The following is a 25,746-nucleotide window of genomic DNA, read 5'->3' as shown; positions in this document are numbered from 1 at the left end:
ATGTGAAAAACTCGCCAGAATCAGCAAGTGCACAGAGACAGCTTAGCTTCCTATTTGCTGTCATAGTAGCTGGCACTAGCAGCCCTCTTTTGCTCCCAGGATGCCTTCTCCCCTCTCTACCCAATGTTACAAACAGCCTCAGGTAGCCTGAGTTGTCCCCAGCAGTGGGTGCCAAGTCCGTTTGTTTCCTTAAAGGAGAATAGCAGCCCAGGACTCCCATTTTCTTGTTACTGACTTGTGTGGGACCTAATTAATTATCTTCACCACTTTTTCACCTATATGTCTCATTCAATGTGAATGCTAATATCACACTGATAGTGACATACTCATTTCATTTTTTGATCTGTTGCTTTAGTTGTTCACTAACAATGAATATAAGAGCACTGTGTCTTTCTTTACATTTCAACATAATAATGTATTTACATTATTTATAAATTAGTTATTTTTATTGTAAAATTAATCTTTACTGTATTTAATAATCTAGACATGCATAATGTATGGTAGGAGCTGTTCAAAGTTCAGCTTAGAGAGAATGAATGCTTTCTTCATCTGAAACACAGGAAGTCGTTATGATTAAAGGGAAAAATCTATATTGAAGCCTATTTCTCTTTCTCTGAGTTGAGTTTCTCCAGGCTTAACTGACTTGAGTGTAAAAGTGTCAAAGTAAAATCATCGATAATACATTTCAAGCACCATGCCCCTCTCCACATGCAGATGCGAAGATCCACCTGCTTCCAACACAGAGCATCCCTCTCTACCTCCATCAGTAATCCGTGTGATTGTTTAATTTGTCCTTTAGATTCCACATATAAGAGATATCATGGGGCATTTGTCTTTCTCTGTCTGACTCATTTTACTTAACATGATACAAACAATCAAAACAGCAATAGACTCTTAGATACAGAGAACAAACTAAGCATTGTCGGAAGGAAGGGGATTCTAAGGATCAGTGAAAAAGGTGAGGTATTAAGAAATACAAATTGACAGTTATAAAATAGTCATGGGGATATAGAGTACAGCCTATGGAATACAGTCAATAATAATGTAATAGCTATGCATAGTGTCAGATGGGGTACTTGAATTATCAGCGGATCACTTTGTAAATTATATAATTGTTTGACCACTATGCTGTACACTTGAAACTAATATAGAATAATATTGAGTGTCAAAAAACCCCCCAAACCTGCCCTGGCTGGTGTAGCTCAGTGGATTGAGCACAGGCCTGCGAACCAAATGATCGCGGTTTGATTCCCAGTCAGGGCACATTCATGGGTTGCAGGCTAGTTCCCAGCAGGGGCCAGTTCCCTGCAGGGGGTGCCCCAGAAGCAACCATACGCTGATATTTCTCTCCCTCTCTCCTTCCCTTCCCCTCTAAAGATAAATAAATAAAATCTTAAAAAAAAACCCAAAACCCAGTCAGTGTGGCTTCTGAGCCATGACAGAAGGGAAGGGCAAAACCCTTCATATAACATGCATGAGCATACACTCACATTAAACCCACCTATCATGAGAGAAAAAAGAAAATCTTGTTAGTAACTGGGACTATTTGAAAACTATTTCAAAGCAAAGATTTCAAAGCAAACTCTTTCCTATCTTTGGGAGTCCAGTGAGATAGTATACTTTCATTCTCTGTCGTGTGTGTGTGTGTGTGTGTGTGTGTGTGTGTGTGTGTGTTTCTCTCTCCCTTTCTCTGACCCTTCCTCACCCCTTCCTCCCTTATTCACTGAACCCCTTATTGTAGCTTTCTGGCTATTTCTTGATTTTTTGCCTCCTACTCTTCACAGTTCCCTCCTTCTTTGCTTCTTCTAGGTCAGTGTGTCTTCTATCTCTTTCTTCGTCTCTTATCTTTCTCCCTCTTTGGTCTACTCCTTCAGCTAATTCAGAATTCCTCCATTGGTGGGGTAGGGGTCATCCGAATCCTGGGTATGGGGTAAACAATTACGCTAACAAGTTAACAAGCAATTGTCAGTGAGCATCAGTATCCCAGCCAGGGGCATGGCCATTTCCTTTGTTCCAGCTCCCGTCTTTGTAATCTTAGGTCAAACCCATTGTAATTTACCATAGTGATGTCACTGAGAGATGAAAGGAGTAGAAAGGTGGAGGCAGGGAACCTGGCTCCAAAGAGGGCTTCTATATTCCAGTTCTTAGGAGTACTCTAACTCTTTAGTTACTATTTTTAGCTCGCTATTGAATAAGCATCTCTCAGAATTTAGGCCCTTGGACCATGGAGTTCCCCAGCTACTTTTAGAAGGTCTGCTAAGTAAAAACCATTTTTTAATTCAAACCAAGTTACTATTTGCTTTTCCACTGCATTGATAGTTGTAGACACAAAGGCATAGGTAAAATTGTTGGAATCTGTAACACAATTCAAGGTGGTAACACCAAACTGGTACCATTAGTCATTGTATTTTGTTTTTTGTCACCATAGTTATAGTTAAAAAAAAGTTGTCTTTGATGAAGTACCAGATTTTACAATGTATAATGTTCATGTTTTTGCCTAAATTTTTGAGGGAAAAATAAAGATGTGCATTATACATGGGTAGTACTAATTTCATATCTACATAAATGTTTTTAATTTTTTATTTATGCCTATGTGTTAAAAGTGTAACTCTAGAAAGCAATAACAGTATATGTATGCAAAATAATATGCTGAAATATGATAATTGGTTTCCTCTCTAAATATGCATAAATACAAAATAGAATTAAAAATTTAAAATGAAAGATTTTTTCTAAAGTTTGAACCCAAAATGGGGGTGCACATTGTATACAACAAAATACAGTAGATTATTACTTTTATAACATGCTCTGAATAAACACTTTTTAAGTGTCCTGTGTGGTGAAATACGAATTATGCATAAAGAACTTTTGCTGCAAACTGAAGTATGATGTCTGAAGCAAAAGGCCATGTATGATTGGTTGATGAACTGACCACTTTTTCATTTAACTCCATTTTAATGTGGAAGCTTGACTGCCCAAGTAGAGTTTTTGAGACTTACATAGGTATTGTATCTGATGCATATCTCTTCAGTATAAAGTGACCTTGTAACATGAAAGAAAGCAACTATTTTGTGTTTCTGGTTGTTGCCAGTTATCAGATTTGACCCTTCCAGGGAAAACTAAAATTCTGAAAATCTTTTGTATGGCACCATAAAGTGGACAACTTCTCAATACTCAAAAAAATTTCTGAAGAGATTTATGGTGATATTAACAAACGTAATTATTGATATTATAGAATTGGACCTGTCCATAATTGGAATATGTGTGCATCTGCTCCGTCGGTCTGGCACCCAGCCTGTATTCACATTATAGTTCTATGGCTCACTGGATGTCGGAAATGCAGCCTTAACTCCTTACACCATCTACAAGATGGATCTAATATGATAGCTTTTCAGATAGCTTATGAATATTAAATGGAACCATACAATGTAAAGAAGTTAACACATTGTACAACCCCAATAAATGGTATCATTCTTTTTACTAGTACAAGTAGTTGTGATAACCATACCTATTTCATAGGATATTTTGAAGATAGGTAATAAAGTAAGTTGAAAATATTTCAGCAAATGTTAGATTCTTCTTCATTGTCCCTTTCTCCATCATTCCCACCTGAAACCTAAAAATAAAATATTATAGCTTTGTATAACAGAGTCCAGTGAGGAAAACAGAAACTCCATCTGTTGTTTTAATATAGAAAATGTAATATAAGGGATAGATTAAACAGGTATTGGAGAACTGGAATGGAAGAAGGGGCCTCTGTGGTTGTGCAGAGAGAGTGACTGCGGGAAGCAGCTCCACACCGAGTGCTTGGGGAACAAAAAGAAGAATTAGAGTTACTAGGAGCTTGAACAAGGACCCTCTAGATCTGAGGGCCAGACTTCTTATAGTGGTGCCAAGCAGCCAGTATGGGTATTTCTGGAGCGCACTGGAGAGGCCTTAGGAACTCAAAGTCAAGAACTCTCAGGAAGAGGTTCAAGCAGCCTAGTGCTGGCATCTCTGAGGAGGCAGAATGAGCTGGTTCTGGAAGGGCTTGAAAAATCTGTAGACAGACTAATTTCCTCTAACAGGATAAAGGATGATTGTGAAGACAACACTGGCAGCGAATGAATGTAAAAGAATAAGCTCCTTGCTCCCAGAATCCTTCCTCCCCACGGACCAGCCTCTCTGCTGTGCCCCCTATTACAGCACCCAATAGGAAGCCCATGGGAAAAACAAGTGTGTGCAGAGACCCCACCCCAAAACTCAGTGTAGAATATAGAAGCTGGGTTTTGAGCTATGAGCCAAAAAAACTTAAAAACTGACAAAATTCTTTCCTGGCCTCTAGTTAGAGGCAAAGTAGAGTAGCCTTCTTTGTTCAAAGAATATACCTGAAGTGAAATTTATGAAGAGGACTTGAGATGTCAATATTATTGGATGGAACCCATGGACTCATTTTCATATCTACTTTTTTGGAAGAAAGACTCATTTGCGCCATCCAGCACAATCGTAATAAAAATCTTTGTAGAAATAGAAATCCAGGAAGCCACCAGAAAAGTGAAGCAATCGTATTTGTTGTTAAAGTGAGTAATTTAAAATTGATCAGTAAGACATGCATCCTTAAGCTCGAGACATTTCCCACAATCAAATTTTCAGTATTTTCATTAGTGTGATTTGCATAAACAGTATTTTATTTAATTATTATTTTTTGTAGAGAATTCTGTTTTAATGAAACCAACATAGCTATTAAAGGGAGATACCTGAGCTGGTGAATAAATATGATTTTATTATATTTTATATGATTACAGTGTAATTTCTTGCAATAAATTTTGCTTGTAAAAAGGCAAAAGATTTATATGATCCGAAGAGAAACCAGAATAAATTTTACTTGTAAAGTGTGTGTACATGTGTGATATACATGAGACAGAGAGAGAGGCACAGCAGAGAGGCTTTTATTTATTTCTAAAATAAATAAAAATTTATTTTGTAAATTTATTTTATAAAATAAAATATATTTAATTTTATCCTCATAAATTTAAAAATAAATCTAACAGAGCATAATACCTGGTAAATGAATGAGGTTTCAGTTTGCAAAATTGTCAAGGCTAGAATAAAAATATGTTGTGTATATATACATGTATACACACACATAAATGTTTTTCACAATAAAAGCAATAAATAAATGTTTCAATATTATATGATTTTTATACATTAATCTATTAGGAGGACATCCATAAGCACCTTAAAAGAGAAAAATTATTACATTCAAGTTATTTTTTTCTCTGACACACTTGCTGCCATCTGATTGCTCTCATTTCTTTTCTCATCATCTAAATGCTATTACTGATATTTAGATCATTAACTAAAAATATTCATTTTGATGTGGAAGTTGTTTTCTACCCTAATTATTGTTTTCTCGTATCTAAGAATGCCTATTGATGTACAAAACCATGTATGATTAGATCAGATATCTGAAAATGCAAGCAATAGTGTCATCGGGGATGACACATCACTTATAAGATGGGGTAGTGAATCAACAGCCTGCAGCCTGAAAATACATACGTGATTTTTTTTTCAGAATCAGAGTGAATGAAGCTAGTTGGAAAGTGACACAAGCAATCTGAGATGAGCACTATAGGAAGCAGCAAAGTGTTTTTTTTTTTCATGTTCACAAGAGTTTTTGTTTTATTTCATTTAGGGAATCCTTTGGAGATGTTTTCAAGATGTAGAATGCTTATATATGAAGTATCCCAAATGAAGTTGGAGTATCTGCATTGAAATTACTTCATGTTGTGGTAAGATGAGATGATTCTTAATGTGATGAGGTGTGCATGTGTGTATGTAAATACAAAATTATGAAGGTTTGTAATCCAATACACAAATTTAAGATTCAAAAACAACTCTTTTGCAATGATGATTTTATGGCTCCTTAAGAGGGGTGGAGCACAATAGGGAATTCAAATTTTTACTGTTACTATCTTACTGTAGTATTTACATTATTTATAGTAGTCAACAGATCAACACAACAGATGGAGGAAGTAGGTATTGTCCTCAAAGTAGGATGTGGAAACTGAAGTTTAGAGGAATTAAAATTTATCCAAGATTATGCAGCCAGTAAGTGGCACAGCAGGGATCTTAATCTATGCTTTGCTGTTTCTGCTGATGTGCTGCTTCGAGCATTTGTGATAGGTGAGGAGACAAAGAGTTAACATAGGCTGAGGGCAAGGCCCCCACGTTTTCAACTGGCATTTAGAAGAGTCATAATTGCCTCACTGACATGGAAAAGCAAAGTGAAGAAACTATGTTTTCACTGCTCTTGAAAAGAGAAAGTTTTCTATAAGTCTTGACTGGTTACATACATAATGGTGTCTCAAGTGAATTGAAAGTTATAGAAAAACTGACAGAAGCAATGTGTGCTGTAATTTCCCATTCACCTTTCCTATAAAATGAAAGTCTGTAGTGGGCTTCCTTTATACAAATACCCTGTCGTGGCTGATGATATACTTTAATGGAAATAGTACCAGTCCTTCCTTGATAGCTAACTGGTATACAACTCAAGTAACTTGAGTCTCATTTCCCTTTTCTGTTACTTGTACCATAAGGTTGCTGAAAAATTACACTGAAATAAGAGACAATATATAGAAGGCAACTATAATTCATTTTGGCACGTAGTCAATATTCAATAAATAGAAGCCATATCAAAGACCTTATGAACTAACAGCTATGAAAATATAATCCATTATTTTGTTGTAGGTCTATCCATGAAGATTTGTAATTAAAGAAATGTTTATGTGAAAGATTATATTCAACATGATATAAAATTACATTTGAATGTATTTTATTTATATGTAGAAGACATTTGTTTGGGAGAATTATGGCTTGCCGATTGAAACATTTAGAAACCTTAATATATTTTAGGGACATTATTTTGTAATGGCAGTACATAGGCTCTTTCATTCTAGAGACTTGGCAATGCCAGTAGATATAGTTGATCTAAGTGTCATGCTTAAAATTTTTCTAACACATTTCTCCTGGTGATGGCAAAGCAGACACCCACTCTTGTCTCTGTGTGAGTCAGATTCGACTTGGGTTATTCAACAGAGCCACCCTGGGAGTCTGTGAAGCATTCTCTTGTGGCCTTCGTGCTGCAGAGTCTTGCTTCTATGTTGGCAATAATCAGCAATGTTTCTGTGAGAGCTGACACCATATCTGCCCTTGAAGATTACATTTTAACTTTCTATGCTGTGAAATGGGGTAAAAAAGCTAATTTTCACTGTGCAATTCTGAGAAGAGACCTTCAATCATCTCCAGTTCCAATGTGTGGAACAAACTTTTTTATGGTGGAGTATAAGCCTGTACAATTAATGAATGCAGTGAAGATATTAGGTTAGAATCCCCAACATAAATGGCCAAAGGCTCTCCTGAGAGCACCATGGGAAAGGGAATCTAGGCCATTTTTTATTTAAGCTATTTTGAATTAGTTTACATTTTGAAAACATCTGCAAAATTGCCCATGTCTCTCCTATACTGTATTACTTCTCAGTTCAAGAGTTTTACATTTGGACACAGGATACTAAACAAGCAACCCAAAATTTCCACTTTATATCCAGTTTTGAATTGAGTTAAAAAAGGTAATATTGTTTCCTAGGAATAGAATTTTTTACTTCAGGCCTCATTTCTCTTTGCTTTTTCTCTGTAATAATCCCATATTTGCTTCATGCCTAACTAACTCTAAGATAATGAATTACTTTAACTTATTTTAATCTCAGTAACCTCTTCATCATATGAGGATCATAACAGCTACACTGCAGATATTTAAGGATTACAAAGAATATATGTAAATCACCTACTGCTTGAAAAATTGCTAAGGGTCTCATTTTATACGGTAACTCTGTATCTAGATCTGCTAGTAGGTTTGATAATATGTGACTCCCAGAAATATTTATCGAGAACTCCTTGGAATCTTCCAGAATAAGGACAAATATGTTTCAGAAGATATGGGGTGACTTATAAAGGGGGGAGTTGTTACAGGAAGCTCCAACTTAGACCTAAGTGCCTAACCAGGAAAACTAATTATTTTATTTTCTAATTATCAGGCTAAGAGAATTAGTTATTTCCTGTTATTCATGTGGTAATGTGCCTGCATCATGAGCTTTTTCATATTTGTATCACCAGGCCAAAGAGTTCTGAAGCTTCACAGTGTTTACATGCCTAGAGAACTTAAAGGGTACAAGATGTTCTCAGCATCTTGCTTTAGTAAGACAGGTAGGACTTGAGTCCTAAGCATTTTAAAAGTGATTATTTAGAACAAGAAAAATCAGGTACACACCACTAACTGGGGCTTAATACTTTTTTTCCTTAAAGTTTCATGTTTTACACAATCTAATTCTAGAGCTTTATTATTATAGGTTAAAGTGAACAACTTCATTATCTGTTAAGACAAATAACTAAGAAACCAATACACTTTAATAATTTGGCAATAGAGTAACTTTGCAAAGATTTTGATTCCATAAACATATAAGAAGTTAGTAGAACAAATAAGAAATAAATAAACACTGTCCCAGTTGGTAACAAGAGTTTTTATTTGGTTAGTGCTTATTGAAAACCTAATAACCAGTTTCTTTCATATCCATTAGCTGATAAAATCTTCATTATAGTTCTCAGTAGTTAATATCCCCATTCTACAGATTGATAAAAAGAGATCTATAGAAGTTACTAGCTCAAAATAGTTATGAAATTAAGTAATGGTAAGGCCTAGACTCAATCTTGGCACCAGGTTGTTATGCAACTGGTACAGCTGCTTCCTGATCCTAGGATAATTCCATTTTCCATCCCTGAGAGATTTTGTTCTATGACAGCTAGAAATATAAGCACATATGGGAACAATCAGCCAGTATTTGTTTTGTGTAAGCTCCTGAACAGTTTAATTCACCATCATCTGCTGAGTCAGACTTTGTAAGGCATTGGTAGAGTTGGCCTATTTTTCAGCTGCTTTGTAAAACTACTCAGAAATTTTCTTTAAAGATGTCTGGAGTATCATCTGCAAATTCCTGTTGTTTTTCACCAATGTGATTTTCATCAGTTTTTCACCAATGTTGATTTATATCAGTTTCACTGAGTGTTTGTAAATCCTCTTTTAGTTAAATCAACTGTCAAGAATTTTTCCCCAGCTCAATAGCTAGGCGTATGACTGTCCTTAAAAAAAAAAGTGTATACAGTTTGTATATAGGTTTGGCCATGTGTCTAAGTTCTAGCCAATGGAATAGGAGCTACAATAATTTGTGCCACTTTCAGTTCATGGCCTTAAAAGATGTATGTATCTGCTCCTTCTCTTTCTTCATATAGTAACTTGGAAAATGTGGGATGGGATGTCCTGGTAAGCCATCTTATATCATGTACACAAGGACAACTGTCCGAAGGTAGTAGAAAAATAACATAGAAGAAATCTGGCTTACTGGCTTAATTTATAGAGCCAAATAGTCCAGGACCGCTTCTTGGTGAATGTTATGTTCACCAAGAAACATAATAAGTTCAACTTTTTTTTTTAAAGATTTTATTTATTTATCTTTAGAGGGGAAGGGAAGGAGAGAGGGAGAGAAACATCCATGTATGGTTGCCTCTAGTGCATCCCCTGCTGGGAACTGACTGGCAGGGAACCTGCCTGCAACCCAGGCATGTGCCCTGACTGGGAATCGAACTGCGATTGTCTGGTTCGCAGGCTCGCGCTCAATCCACTGAGCTACACCAGCCAGGGCAAGTTCAACTTTTTTAGCCATTGCCATTAAGCCATTATAGATGGCAGAATATATGCCTCAATTTATTAATGCATTCATCCACAAATATATTAACCATGAATGCCCTACACATGGTGGCCATTTGAGAAGTCAGTCGTAGCCTGAAAAGAAGCACAAGGCCCTAAAATAAAGGACATTGTGGTAGTTACCTGGCTATTGTTTATCTAGACTTTGAAGCATCTCATCTTACTTTTCACACTATTCTCCTGAACATCTTCCTTTGGCCCCGTTTTCCTTTTAGTTCATCCTCTTCCAGAGTATTACATAAATTTGCTAGTTTTTTCAACTCTTCTTTTTAAAGCGTTTATATTTCATGCATTCACAGGCTGAAGAAGGCAAATCTTAGACTATAGGGATAATGAATCCTGAGAAGAACTTCAGAGTAAGAGCATTCAAAGTAAATTTTTAAAAAATAAATTAAGCTATCTAAATTTTTTTACAGATGATATAAGTAGACATTAATTTCCGATACCTGGAAAATGACAACCAAATCCATACAATCTATGAGATTTTCTTCCTTGTTTCTTACCTTTTATTCAATCCTTCACCTGGTCTGTCTTCACTTGCCTCCAAGCCAAAACTAAATTTTATTTTTTCATGTTTAGTATGTCTCACTGAATCTTTATTTAAGAGATTTTAAATCTATAATTAATTTCCTAGTAACCAAAGAATGCCTCAGTGTCTTAAGGATGCAGTGTTCTCCTAGCTCCATAGTCTCGCCTCGAATTATTAGTTAGCAGCAATTCTGCTACAGAGCATGCTCCCTACCACACTACTGGTTTTACTACTGTTTTGGCACTCTGCAACTAGTCTTAGATCCCTTGGCTCTTTATTTTGCCCCTTAATAATATAGTGTTTGCATCTTCTGACTAGCAGAGTGTATGCTTCGTATGTGCCTCAAAATATTTCATGGTTGGTTGACAACTACAATCGCGGTATTTCATTATGCTCTGTCACTCCTGTGATGCTGCTTCTATTTCTGAGCATGCTGCTTGGCACTTTCAACTTAATGGTCTACACACAGTATTTCATTTAAATCCCCTAAAGCAACTGGGGTAAGTATAATGACTGCACTTCAGCCCCTGACTATGCAAACATGTGCTTAAAATTTCCTTTGTGCCAGGCATTGTTTTCAGCAACTGGGGGACGGAGATTATTGATAAACCCTCTAAATGCTCACTGATAGAGAAGATAAGTCTGCTAGGGAAGGTGAGTACACTAAGTTTGCTTGTCTTTTAATAACATCTTTTAAGTGTAATAGTATAAAAGTTAAGTCTTAGAAGAAAGGATCATAGAAGAAAAATGCTCAGTTTTACTGGAGAGGTAAGAAGGAGCTAAGATCCGAATATGTTTCATGGAGATTCTACTTCAATTGAATGTGGGAAAAAGAGGAAGCAGACGTTGGCAGATTAAATAATTGTTTTCATAATGTCATAGGTAGTTAATGGCAGAGGTGGGGCAGGGATTTGCACAGGGCTTTCTGACGTCATGGCTCATGCCATCATCAATTCTTGCTGCTGTGTTCTTTAGTCTGTTTACTATTTCTGCAACTGATTTACTATTTCTGCAACTGAATGCTATCACAAGTTTGTACTTCTCCCTACTTGCTTCTCAGCACTTGCTTCTCAGTCAGCTGTACTATACTTTAGTGGTGGAGATAATATACGAATCCGCATTTTTCCAATGAAACAGCATTCATATATTTAGCTTCCATATGTACTCGTACCTAAATATGGTTCCAAATGAGACTCCATTCATGGTCTGCCAATTCTACATTCCCCACTTTTTCTTTCATAATCCCTCCTCTTTCATTTTCCAAAATAAAGGTATGCTTTTGTCCTTACTTCCTAAGGTATGTCATCTTAGAGATAAAAACCTCAGTGATAATTGGCACGGAGAGATTCAAGAATAAAGTGCAGCTCCCAGAAGGACAGGTCCAGGAGAACAAATATGAATAGTTTAGGGAGGAAATACAGTGGGGGCACCCTGTTTCATTCAGGTGACAGGCTCATGGCAATGCTGGGGTCTTAAAATACAAGTTGTCTACCACTTGATCATCCTTCTGTTCATTCACTCCTACCTACTTTCTGAATCTCTCTTAAAGATGGAAGCTTCAAATATCTATATACCCAAGGTTTAAAGGACTATATATTTATAGCATATAATAAAACTGGAAGTTGTATGGTTTAGAACTATACAAATACATGCAAAATTTGTGTTTGATGTCAACTTTGAAAGTGGTGTGGAGATCATTGATTGTGTGTATGTTTTCAAAATTATTTAAAAAATAATACATTTGAAGACCTTCCACCAAATCTAATCACTTCTCTGGGAAGCTGCTCAGGGGTAGGAGAAGGCATATTCCCAAGTCTCCATTATTCCCCAGGCTCCCGACCTTCAAGCATTGCCAGGCTTATTCTTGATGTTGGATATTTGAATTTCGGATAACAAACATCAGTGTCAACCCTTTGAAAATAAGTATCACCCAAGTATTTTGCCATGCCATTATTCTCTAGTTAATTTTACCACCATATTTTACTGAAAAAAAAAATAGATAATAAATAAGCCACTTATTTTATAAGTTAAAAATTATGCATGTAAGAGGTTTCAGGACTTACATATTAAATGAGAGAATAAATGAAAAATTTATCCTAATGTAGAAAGCAAAATGATAAGTTTTAGATCTTTCTTAAGAACATAAGCACAATTTTACTATTATATGTGTAAGAACTTGTCAACTTTTGAAGATTTACTTTCTGACTTAGCTTACTTTATCTTGCCTGAGTTGATTATTCAGTATTTGATCATTTCTGTGCACAGTATCATTGCCATGTAAGTGTCAAGGAGGCTCGTGGTATTGTCATTATATGTTGCTCCAAGCTGTATCCCAGAACCATTAGAGAGGAGGAGTAAGAGTAAAGCTTGCTTCTTCTCAGTTTTGAAGAGTGACAGTAAAATTGCGATTGTAGCGTAGTTAAATATGTGTATCTAGATTTTGTTAATAAATGCCCTGCTCTTAGAATTCAAAATAAGTGCCTGGCTTCTCACCCTTTTCTGGCACATGTCATGGTCTCTTAGCCTTTGAATTAATGACTAGTGTGAACATTTTGTCACTTTATATTTCATATTAAACTTTATTACTGAATTAGCTTGTTTCCCTTTAACTATATTTTTTCTTCCTTTGTTTATTTCTCTCTCATTTTTTATTTTTTTTGGTGGGAGGAAGAGTGGTGGTGATTTGGGGTGGAGGGGTAAATATGAGTGCTCTTTTAAAGATGCATTAGTCAATTTTCTTCTTAAGAGAATTTAAAGCAGAAAGTGCATAAATAAAATTAATTGCATAGCTATCTAGACACCTGTCAAAATCTTGATATGTTCAGTCCCTATAATTGGTATTATATATTCAAAGTAAGTCTTTCAAACAACGGAAACACATTTTGCATGAGAGCTGCCTGTTAAATAGAGGCAATCTGTGGTAGTGGAAGTTCTGTCAGCAATTCTTCACAGGCATCGCAACCACTAAGCAGAGTCTCACAAGCCTGCCTCCCCCATTCCTATTTCTCACACACACACAAATACAAAGTTTTAGAACCTATTTTATAAATTCATCAGCCACTGCAGTCTTGTTAAATGTTTTGACATATAACCATAACAGCTATTAATTAAGATAATACTAGTTTTAATAATGAACAAACCCCAAACTGTATAATAGAGTAAACACAATAGAATTTCATTTCTTAGTCATTTCAAGTCAGAAATCAGATGGATGGTACATGGTCAGATCTTATCCAAGTGGAAGTTCAAAGATCTGGGCTCCTCTCATCTTCCTTCCTGCTATTTTTAAAATGTGACTTTAAAGAGCACCCTTCTTAGTTTCACTTAAGCTGGTAGAAGGGGAAATGTTACAGGTAAAAGTGCTGGACATTTTATGGGCCAGGCTCAGAAGTGGTAATCCACAGTTTCAGCCACATCCCATTTGCCTGAACTCACAATGCCTATACAGCCTATCTCTATGTCCAAAGAGAAAAAAAACAGTTCAGCAAATAGTTAACTAGCTACATATAATATTTTGAAACTGCAATCAATAGTTATGTAGAGGGAAAAAAGCTGACCAAAAATAGAGGCAGACAAGAAGGAATGGAGAAATTGTAAAATGTAATACAGGGCTTCATAAATGATTTTAATAACTATATTGACCTAATGCAGAGTGAAAAGTGCTGGTTAGTTTTATAACTGGTGACAAATTAAACACAGTCACAGGTAATACTGGGCCCCACTAGCAGCTTAGTTTTTATAAAGGCTGAAAGAGAATTTGATTCATTAAGTCTTTTTTTCAGTCTAGACTAACTTATAGAAAACTACAGGTTTTAATAAAGGTAAACATCAGCTTTTAGTTAAGAAGGAATTCAGAAGGGTGATGTTAAAAATTTATTGCAGCCTCCCATTCATTTATCCCACACACATTTAATATCTTCTCTAAACCAGATACTATACTTAGCCTTGAAGATAACTTAGTAACATAGAACCTCTGCTCCCAAGACCTTACATGTGAGTAGGAGAAGCAAGCCTGAAAACTAACAACTAATCATAGTATCATAGTAACAATTCTATGAGGGCATGTTGGGTTAGTGGTTACCTCAACGTAGAGATATTAGGGAAGATTATGAAGAAGAGAGGCCATTTAATCCGGGGCCTAAAGCATGTCTTTTCAGGGAGAGGAGAGACTGTTAGGGAACATTGAACTCATGATCAAATATATGAAAAAAGCGTGGCAGCTCAGGGGTATGAGTGAACATGACAAGCAGAAATAGGAAGTTCTTTTGTATGTCGGAAAATGGTGGCTCGGTCATGGGATGTGGGGGTTTGGGGAAGCCAGTTCATGAACAATGACTTCAATTTTAATAGTGAATGGAATAATAAGCCTTTGAGTAAGTTCTTAGCAAAGGAAAGAGTGAATGATTTCCTATATGTCATTTCTTCACTGTCAAACACCTTAGAGACTTCAGTACCTTTCTAAATGCAGACTCAAAGGCACACCTGCTCATTTATTCCTGTGGAACTATAAAAGGGATACAGCTACACATATACACTTTGCTGAAATAAAATGCCTAAATGTCAGGAAAATAATTTAAAAAAGCAAAACATGTTTTTATGTATATTTATAATAGTATAATAGTTTCAGGAAAAGCAAAGCTTTTTGACTTCAAATGTAAGTTTCCCTTACATAAACATGACAGAGCACAGTATAGTGCTATTGAACAATCCGTATTTCATGGTTGAATCACTGCTTAAGAACACTTGTTTCTTAGCAGTATATATTCTGGAATAACAGGATGGGAAAGTCATGGAGATGTGACATAATACAACGGGTGTTATAATGTATAGCATATTGTAGTTATTATAAAAGTTGAGAGGAGACAGATAAATTGAAGAGGAATAATTGAACAAAAAAGAACCAGTACTTAAATATTTATAAAGTTTCCAGGCTCTCTATATTGCAGAAAATAAGAAAGCATGTTTTGGAAAAAACATTAATGGTGTGGCTGGGCAATCCCTTCATGAAGAGGTGACCCGTGGAATAGTCAGCCATGTCAGCACAAGTCAGAAATAGGGATCATATCAGCATAGACCTGACTGCCAATGTGGATTAAAAGGAGAGGGTCAGGAGGAAATAAAGGAAGGTTCTAGAATTCTAAGATTCTACAGGAAACAGCAATAGACCTATGCACTTTCCAATTGTGAACATGCCTTATCCTTCGTGAAAAGGAGGAATGACCTAGAGGGTAATTCACAGGTCAATCCAAGGCTGCCAATGTTGGCCAAAGGAGTAGGGCCTCCACTAAGGGCCTGTGCCCCAGTAGGGCCAGAATTTGGGGCTGCTACCCAGATGAACCTAGAAAACAGCATAAAGCCATGATGATTATTCTCAAATATTGAAATCTAATGGAATGTGCCTTGCTAGGTTTTGGACTGTTTGAGGACTTCTCAGCCCTTTCTTCTTTTTGATGTCTTGGTTTTGGAACATTAAATGTCTATGCTATGTCTGCCCCACTTACAGGAACACTCAAGAATTAACGATTTTAGCTTTAGCTATAATTGACAGGCTTAAGTGATTAATGCATGTGGTGTTCCAGAAACTGGAATACATGACTTATGTGACTTCAGAAGGTCAACAAGCAATTCAATCTTTGGGCTTCAGGGGGTTTGCAAATGATGGAAATGATCTCTGAAACCATTGTGTTCCACAAATAAAGATTGTTGATCAGCAGACAAAGATATATTAGGAAAATCACTGCTGGAGTGCAACTCTTATCTGATGAACTGTTTTTTCTAAACCCTTTACCTACCCTTTTCTTCCCTTTATAAAAAGATTAGCTTGAGATGAGATGTTAAGATGGTTTTTAGGGTACATAACTCGCTGTCTTCTCAGATTGCAGGTCATCTGAATAAAGAGACTATAAATTCAATCCTCATCTCTACGTATCGGTTCTGGTAGTGACAGGCAGAGTGAATGCTGACTCTTCCGGTTTCACCACAACTGTATTTTGGAAGCATATGCTTGGTTTCACAGGTGGAAAGAATTTTTTCCTCAGGATGAATCATACCTAGAGTCTCATTCATACCAGATTTAGGTGGTATTTAGATGAGACTTAGGATTTAGATTTCATCAGAAGATGTGTTAATACTTTTGTGGCTAATAGGATGGGACAAATGTATTTTGCATGACAAAAGGATATGAATTTTGAGAACAAAGGACAGAATTATGTGGACTGAACACATTCCCCCTCCCAAATCTATGTATAAGTTGAAGCCCTGCCTAACCCTCAATGTGACTGTGTATATAGATAGACACTTTAAGGAGGTAATTAAGTTTAATTGAATTAATTAAAGATAATTGAGGTCATATGAACAGGGTCCTAATTCAATAGGACTGGAGTTCTTAAAAATAAAAAGGACAAGACACCAGGAGTAAGTACCCACAGTGGTAAGGCTGTGTAAGGACATGGTGAGAAGGCAATGGCTTGCAAACTAGAAGAGATCTCTATCAAAAATAAAATCTGCCAGGGTCTTGATCATGGACTTGTAGCCTCCAGAACTGTGAGAAAATTAATTTTTGTTGTTTAAATCATCCAATCTGTGATGTTTTGTTATGGCATCCTTAATTAACTAGTAACATGTGTTCTAATGTGACTGTTCAGTTATATGATAACAATAATATTTACCATGTGTCAGGTAATTTATCAAGTCCCATATATACCTTATCTTTTAATAACTTAAAAATCCTTGGTGGAAGTTACCATCATCACTATTTTACAGATTGAGAAATTCAGGTCAAATAGGAAAATCACTGTACCGCCAAGCAGTGGAGAACTCATCATTTTCCACGTGACGATCTGCAAAGGGCTCAACTTCTCCAAGTTTCAGCTTCACTGTTCATTAAGTGATGATGCTATGTGTGCTGGCCTTTTAGAGGATTTTTGTATAATTTAAATGAAATGACTTAAGCAAATTTATTGTATGAATATCTTTATCAGCATCACTCATTTTGATAACCTCCTTTTCTGACTCAAATCACTAACTTTTTACAAGAATTTTCTCAAGACATTACAATACCATTGCCAGAGTATCTTACTTTAGAATTCTCATATCTAGGCTTTGGTCCTGACTACTGACCTGTCAATTAGTAAAAGAATTGGAGCTTAAGGTTGTCTTTAATAATATTCTTTTTTTCAGATGGTGGGATGATTGATGTCCATGATTTCATTAATTTACACTCAGTGATATTAATAGAAGTATTGTGAGAACTATTTTGTATTAAATGGTTAAAGGGATTGAAACATGAAAGAACTGTATGGGCCTTAATATTAATCTTATTTGTGAATTCTGTGACTTTTTCCTCCCTTGCTATCTGTCTTTGTAGAATAAAATAGTTATTTGCTGATTCAATTCCATTTTATATGTCTTAATTAGCTACCCAAATATAGCACTATTTTTTATTGTTTCCCTAACAAAATCTAGTTGTCTCTTTTTTCCCATGTAATTATAGTTGTTTGTTTGTTTGTTTCTTTATTTGTTTTACTTCAGGTTATTTCAGTAGGTTTTGTAACCTGAGACAAAAATTTCAATTTCTGGAAAACAACTGATTTGTAAAGTAATCAGGAAAGCTTAACAATAAGAAATAACTTTGCAATGTATTAAATCAATAATGCAGATAAGAAATATAATTAACCCCTGTATACCCCCGAAACATATATTCATTAGCCAGCTTGGTTTAAATACAGCTGCTAATTGATTTTTACCAAATAAATGTGAATAGATTTTTCACTATGTGCATTTTGACCCCCATCATTATGTTGCAAAAATATTTAAAATTTTTTTAATTTTATTTAGTTATTGTTCAAGTACAGTTTCCTGTCTATTCCTCCCATCCCAGCCCAGCCCATCCTGTGCTGCCCACCTCCTTCCTATTTCCACCCCCCTTAGTTCTTGTCCTTGTGTCCTTCATACTTGTTCCTCCAAATTCTGATGTTTCTATTTTTATGCAAATATAAAAAAAGGAATCCGTTTGTTTTCATCAAGGTTTATCACATTGCAGTATTTAACTTTTACATTTATTCTTCACTAGTATCTTGATCAAAATCTTTTTCTATATCTTAACTATGGCAGGGTTATAAAGGAAGAACAGGAAAAACAACTAGGTCATTGGACTGTGTATTGCACCAAGAGCCCCTTTAGTGCAGAGGGTTTGACAGTTGTATGATTGAGATCACTAATAATTTTTTAAGTTGTATGCTGTTACCTCATTTGAATGTCCTCATAGTTGTAAAGCTGTTGGGGCATTTGAAAAATTAAAGTCCTTAATCATGTATATAATGTGCTCATTCCATCCACAAAGTCAGTTGATGAAAATATCTTGCAAGAATTTGTAGGTCACAGATTCTTTTTTATATGTAAAAAGAATTCTTGCTTGTATATGAATACTTATATATATGTTCTTGCATGTACATAATGTGCATATATATAAAAGAGTTCTTTTATATATATGCAAGCATTTGTAGGTCACAAATTCTATATGTGTATATTTTTTGTATTATTTTGTATTTAATGTCGAAAAAAAGAGTGTTTCAAAACAAAAACTGAAGACCAATATTGATGACTCTGGGATTCTTGACAGTTTCTCTTAAAGAAAGATAACTATAAAACAATGCAACAATTCTTTAGCGAAATAAAAACCAGTATCAAACTTTAGATCTCAGAAAACAGAGAACATTCCACTTTAAATGGACAGCATTGTTATCATGATGGATTTGTTCAGTAAACAATAGCTCCATTACCAAGGCAATCTGAATTAATCTGAAATTGAATCACCCCTTCCACAAACATTGGGGAAATTGAAGCAATTTTAGATTAAGACAAATAAATATCATGGTGTAAACTTTAAATTGAATTCAAAATAAATTGAACTCTTATTTTCTTACTTTTATTTTATCTTTTTGTATCTTTCTTTGTTGCAAACACAAAATTATAGGAGGTTTCATAAGTATAAAAGTATATACTGGGATACTAAATAGAATATCTAGGATAAAAAATAATCAGAATTTTATAGCAATCAAAATTCTTTTATTCTCCTTTAAAACGGAAAGAATCATTTTTTCATACTCAGCATGAAGTTATTCACAGCTTGTGACAGAATGGAAAGACATAAACCATTGATATCAAAGTTTAGTCAACTTGTCAGTCAAAGTCAATTAAAGAAAATGCACAAAAGTAGGCATTTATCTGATGGACCCTGCTAGCTCACATTAGTCATTTAAAGTCTCTTTCTAAGAGACTCATTAGCTTGTCTATTTGTAAATGACTGCTACAATCTGGGCATACTGCCTTATGTTCTATTTTGCTAAAAGATAGTGTTCTCTTGAAAGACAGCCATGTTTTGATCAGCATAAAGCAATATAAGGAGTCGAAAGTCATGTGTTGCCCAAAAATGATACAAAATGAAAAAACATGGCTCAGTAATTGAGGTCAGCTACTTATGAAAAGAGTTATAATTTTCAAGTAGCTAAATGTATTTTTCTCCCCAAATCTTATCATTGGCCAGCATAAACTATTATCCCTCCACACAAATATGTCTATGTACTCATGAGACCTCTGGTTCTTGCCTGGTAGACCTCCTTTATAGCCCCTGTTATATTTCTGTACATGTACCAGACACGTACTGTCATCTTTCACTATTTTTATTTCACTAATGCCTGTAAGCAGTATGAACAAATTCATTAACAACAAGAAATCTGTTTAGAAACTGTTACTGATGGGTTAGTAAGGACATGTGATGCACCTGCTGGATGAGAAGGCTAGAGATTCTGGTTTGAGAGTCTTTTAGACCTTGCTAAGGGGTGTAGGTTTGAACTGAGGACTTTAGGGGACCAATAAAGTAGGGGAGTGGCATGTTGAGATTGTATTTTAGGAAGATCCTTCCATAGAATATATCGGAAGAAGTAACTAAAGGCAAATAGACTGTGTAGCAGAATGTTGTAACATATATGAGAGAAGTAATTAGGGTCCAAACTAAAGCAGTGAAAATGAAAATGAAGAGCATGTAGCAGAGTTGAGAGATTTCTGGGTGGTACCTTCATAACACTCTCTAACAAGATGTTAGAGAAGTAGGAGCCCAGAATTAGTCCCTGATTCTCAAACTAGGTTAGGGTGATGCAGGTGGAAACACAGTCTTAGTTAGTGAAAGGTTACATTTGAAGGGCTTGCTAGACAACTAGAGGAAATACTCTGGAACTCAAGAAGTTCTGAATGGAGGTAAAGGATTGAAAGAACGTACGTCACTGGATTTTACTGAGTGTTAAATAGTACTTGTGCATGCTTAGCACAGTGTCTTAAATAAGTGTAAATAAATGGCCACTATTGTTCCTGGTGATGGAATGGAGAATGTGAATATTTGAATAAATCTAGGATGGAATTTTGTCTTCAGTGTCGAATCAGATGGACAAGAGAGTCGAGAGAAAGAATAGAGGCTTTACTGTAAGGAAGGATGGTAAAAATAATGGGCCCTCAGGATTATGCCACATCAGAAAATAAAGGGAAAATAGCTGCTGGATTGAAAGAAAGAGGAGTGGATGTTCATAAATATGTTTTGAATATGATACATTCTTGTTTCATAAAAATTAGTTGTGTTACCAGGGTCTCCTTTGACCCTTTATTTTTAACCATTTGTTTGATTTATATTTGACTCATTTGTCAGTATGAGTCTATATACTGACATCTGCATTTGATAATCATTGACTAATACTATACTTGATAGCTGATCAGTTATATTTCAACTCTAGGGTCCTCAATCCAACCAAATAACTTAAAGAAAGCTGTTTCATATTGTGTGATGCCTCTGACAAGAGTCCATTTTTCTTCACCTCACATGAACAGTGTGGCCACTAAAAACACGTGAGGTGGTTCATCACAGGCATGTAAAATACAGCCCAGGATTATAGCAGTGCAACTTGTCTGGATGGAAACATATGTTTCCTCCTCCATTTCTAAATTCTCCTGGCTGGGCAGATAATGAGATTAACATTAGACATAGTAACAGGAAAAAATGACCAAATTTGCTACATATATACATGTGGAGGTTCCATAAGAATATGACAGCCCTGGGCAATTGAGGATTATATGCCATTTTGAACTGAAGAAAGAGAGACAACGATCTAGGATTTCAAAGGGAATCTAGGCCCTTGGCTGATGTGGCTCAGTAGACTGAGCACAGGCCTGCAAACCAAAGGGTTGCTGGTTTGACTCCCTGTCAGGGCACGTGCCTGAGTTCCCAGTAGGGACTGGGCAAAAGGCAACCACACACTGTTGTTTCTCTCCTTCTCCTTCCCTTCCCCTCTATCTATAAAAATAAATAAAATCTTAAAATAAGCAAAGGGAATCTAGGAAGTTTACTGGCAGATGAGAGGGAGCAAACACCCCCAGAAACAAATGGGACAGGAAGGGGTGTCCAACACAGACCTTGCTAGATTTCTCCTTGCCACATTTAATTCTTATATGCCAAGCTCCTCTTCCTGCAGCAGATTTTTCTATTTGAATTCCTTTAGGCAGGTAAGGGGGAAGTTGATAAAAATACAACTATTCTTGCATTTGTTGAGCTTTAATTGTATTCAGCTTGAAATAATCTGCATGCCACAGTGACACCTCTTAGGGAGACATATCTGGACCACTGCTGTCTTTTTTAGAAAGAATTCAGACCCACTGACCTCTTCTTGCATTGCAAATCTGTGTGATGGCCATGAGTAACTGAGTAGCAGACAGAATAGATTGTACCTGCCCAGGCGGAGGCAGAAATGCCCGTGGAGGTGTTGTAAAACAAGCTTCTAAACAGCAAAGAGACACGGAGCTGTCTGCAGAGAGACGAAATAAAACTGCAAATTAAGCATGGCATGGTTATTCACTGTTTTATATTAGTGTCTCTTACTCCTGTAAATGCTGTTTAGAGTTTTCACATGCTCAAAACTGTCATTTAATCTGGAATGATGTCATTACTGGTTTGAGAGTCATTTTGCCAACTTACTGAAAGTATCTGACATCCATACCATAATGTATATAGCTGGGGACATGGTGGTAGTTTATTTGCCATCTCTAGTTTAGTCTAAATCACCAGATATCTAATTTATCATGAAAAATGAAATTCTAGGAGTTCTTTTTTTCTTCTCAATGTTATTCAACAATCTGAGTTCTGCCAGAATAGGGAATGGCTCATGTGGAAAATATATAATTGCCTGAATTTATATGACAGGAGTGTTCTGAGAGTAAAGCAACATATAAAGAAAAGCAGTGGACTAATATTGGCAAGAAACCACTTCTCACAGGTGACTGACTAATCCCCAAAGACTCTGTGGTCAGAGGGAGTGAAGAAGGCTGGTCCCAAACCTGCCATTAATTAACCACAGGAAATTAAAACCCCTTCCTCCATTCCACTCTCTCCTTCCCCTCTCAGTATGTTTCTTCTCCCTCCTTCCCTTTTCCAAATTATCTCCCTCTCCCTCTGCCTCCCTCTATCACCTCTGTGTGTGTACTGTATACCAGCGTCACATGAGTGTGGGAGAGGGAGAATTCCTTCCCTCTACTTGTCTTTAGCTCTTCTGGCTGGACTGGTAATAAATAGTGAAATTGACTTAAGGCTAGATTAACAGGAATAAAATCAATTTGATACAAGTACTTGGGAGAATCATAATATGTTGTTCAGATCATAAAATGAGTCTTAAAGAAATTATCAACCAGGCACCTTTTTACACTTTCAGACAAACGATGAATTTGTGAGAAATTGATAGGCCAAAGAAACTACTCATCAGAAAGAAATCTAGGCAAGGTTTGCACATTTATTAGTGAAGAATCTAAACAGAGTCTATGCTTGGTAGTAAATCAGTAAAGATTTTACGAGGTTTGTTTATATATGATTCTAACTCCATTTTTCTTAAACTCTTGTGATAAACTCTTAACCCTTGGGAGCTATCAGGGTGCCTATCACATGGGAGATTTATCTCCTTTTAGTGGGGCAGAGAGGTCTGGATTTTCTGCTTGTCCAGACACTTTTGTAAGTAACATTAATTTGAAATAATCAATATGTCACTGTGAGATGTTTTTGGTAAGCCTGCCACCGACCCTGACAGTAGCTACTGAGATACAAAGATAAGAGATGCCTCTTCTTGCTTGAAAAAGGGTTGGGGAAGTTCAGGAAGCAATTGGATCAGATGATTCATGTCCCTTGCAGTTCTGATATTTTATGACTTTCTCCTTTTTCAAAATCTGATTACACAGTCGATGTCATTCTTTTACATTATTACTTAGAGAAAATGAATCTTGAATAGGTCACACAGCTGGCTTGCAAGAGTCATTAATATACTCAATAAATATTAACTGTGCCAAACGTTGTGCTGGGGGACCCCATGGAAATACTCACGGAGATAAGTGGGCAGCTATTGGAGAGCTACACATTCCTCTCCAGGTGTTCGCATGAGTGCTGCAGGAGAGTTAAGGTCTAGGTCAGACTCTGAGGATGAGGCTGTAGATGTGGCTGGCAGGAGAAGGAGAAGCTCTGGAGCACAGGGCTAATTGAGAGCCTGTACAATTGCAGTGGAAATCATGTTTGTCAACTTGTCAGTCCTTGGGGGTCCCTGTAGCACAAAGCAAAGAGGGAAAATCCAGAAGAGTTTGCACTTTATCTTAAGGACAAGGAAGGGTTTTAACTTGCATGACAAGATTTACATTTAAAATAATAATGAACTAAAAATAAATATCCTATGAGAATGTGGTGGTGATCAGACATTTATAAATTAGTTTCTTCCAGCAAGATAACCTTATGTTTTAGATAGGAATCTTAGTCTCAATCTCAGAGGTGCTGAAATTTACTTTTAATAGCTCACTTAATTTGTATTCTGGATTTGTATTTCCTCAGGCTGGAAAAATACAAACCCAAGACACTGGGAGAGTTTGAATCTTTTCCAGCTCTGCAGTGTTGGGTCATGATCCCCAGATTTACCCTGTGCGGTAGTGTCCCAGGGGAGGAAATGTGGACACTAGTCATCTGTTTCTGTAGATATTGAAATACCCTTAGTTTCTTCAGCATAGTTCTTGCAGGCTCAGCCAGATTTGGAGACTGGAGCTATTAGCAGAGTCCCCTAGTCGCTTGGCTATTCTGGTCTCTGTGGGTACCTGTGCTCAGGGTGTGGAGTCCTCTTAGTGCTCCTCTCTTTAGCTAGCCCTGAACTGTTGTAGACCGCTCTACCTGGTTCCAGGAATTGTATCTCAACCCCTTGTGGCTAAGGGCGAGGGATGACCTCTGGAATGTGAGCCACAGGAGACAAAGTTTGTCTCCGGTAGCAAATGATGCCTCAGTTTCCTCTCCCTGCCCCCAAAGCTTGGTCAGAAGTCAATGACGGGTAAGACCCCTCATAGAGGAGGGGCAACCTAAGCCAGACTCTATCACTTGGGAGGACTTCATGGAAGGACTTGGGGGGGCTGCAACAAAGAGGGAGCAATGGACTCTCACCCCCAGGTTTTGATATAGCCTAAGTCCCCAAGTTTTCTGGGAAAGTGCTTCCTGGCTCTAATCCCCTGAAGCCTGAATGCCAGTTGGGGAGAGGTGCAGCTCCTTGTCTTGCTAGAGCGTGCCCTGGGGGACAGTCTGGCATCACAAAGACTTCCCGATAAACCTGTGAAATCTGCTCTACTAAGAATGCTTTCATTCACATGTTAAGGGTTGGAGCAGGAAACCCTAAAATTGTCTTCCTGACAGACTCTGACTCATACTAAGCCCTCAGATTTCTTTGAAATGTTATCTACTGTTTGATCTTTGCTGCCCTGTATTTTTATGTATTACAACCCAATAAATGCCCCCGGAGGAGAGAGCTCAATATTTTTTTTCCCCTGAGAAACTAGCCACTGCTCAAAGCCTTTCCTCTGGGAAAATGGCCACTTCTCCTCCCTAAGTGGATCACATCATGTCTCAGTCATGATTACTCTCATCCATGGCAGTCGGAGGGACTTGTGAGGAAAGTCACCCCCACACTGAATGTTTCTTCACTATGCTTTGCTGATAGTCCTCTGTTCTTCCAGTCAGGCAACTCTCCTAAGCATTTAGCCTTTTGAAAAAAAAAACAAAAGCCAGAGAGAACTGAACCCTACTTGAGCTTTCCCATGTGGCATGTACTTTGTCTGAGACCATGAGGTCCAGAGCATGCAACCCACTTGAACTATGCTAAAAGTAAAGTAAGGGAGATACAGAAAGAAAAACACAAAACAAAGTCAATATCTCAAAACATCACCTAGCTTCACCTGCTTTGCACACTATTGTCTCCTTTATTTTCTAAATGGCTTTCATTGAATTCTGTAGTTTATAGTCTTCAATTTCAATTAGCATATTTAATAAAGTTTTCCTTTGCATGATCCACTGTGCAGGCCTGTTCAATGCTGCTTCTGT

General features: G+C 36.7%; 1 long non-coding RNA gene across 1 annotated transcript in view; it reads left to right on the top strand.

The window, feature by feature from the left end:
* Positions 1 to 25,746, top strand: part of LOC128626000 (uncharacterized) — a 542,678-nt gene that overhangs the window by 253,280 nt on the left and 263,652 nt on the right. The window contains exon 2 of the long non-coding RNA XR_008389877.1: positions 5,672 to 5,768. This is a non-coding gene — a long non-coding RNA (uncharacterized LOC128626000). The remainder of the gene's footprint in view (positions 1 to 5,671; positions 5,769 to 25,746) is intronic.

This window comes from Artibeus jamaicensis, unplaced genomic scaffold, assembly GCF_021234435.1.
Source record: "Artibeus jamaicensis isolate MK-2021 breed Jamaican fruit bat unplaced genomic scaffold, CSHL_Jam_final scaffold_1964, whole genome shotgun sequence".
Classification (NCBI taxonomy): domain Eukaryota; kingdom Metazoa; phylum Chordata; class Mammalia; order Chiroptera; family Phyllostomidae; genus Artibeus; species Artibeus jamaicensis.
This window is presented reverse-complemented; position numbering and strand designations above follow the sequence as displayed.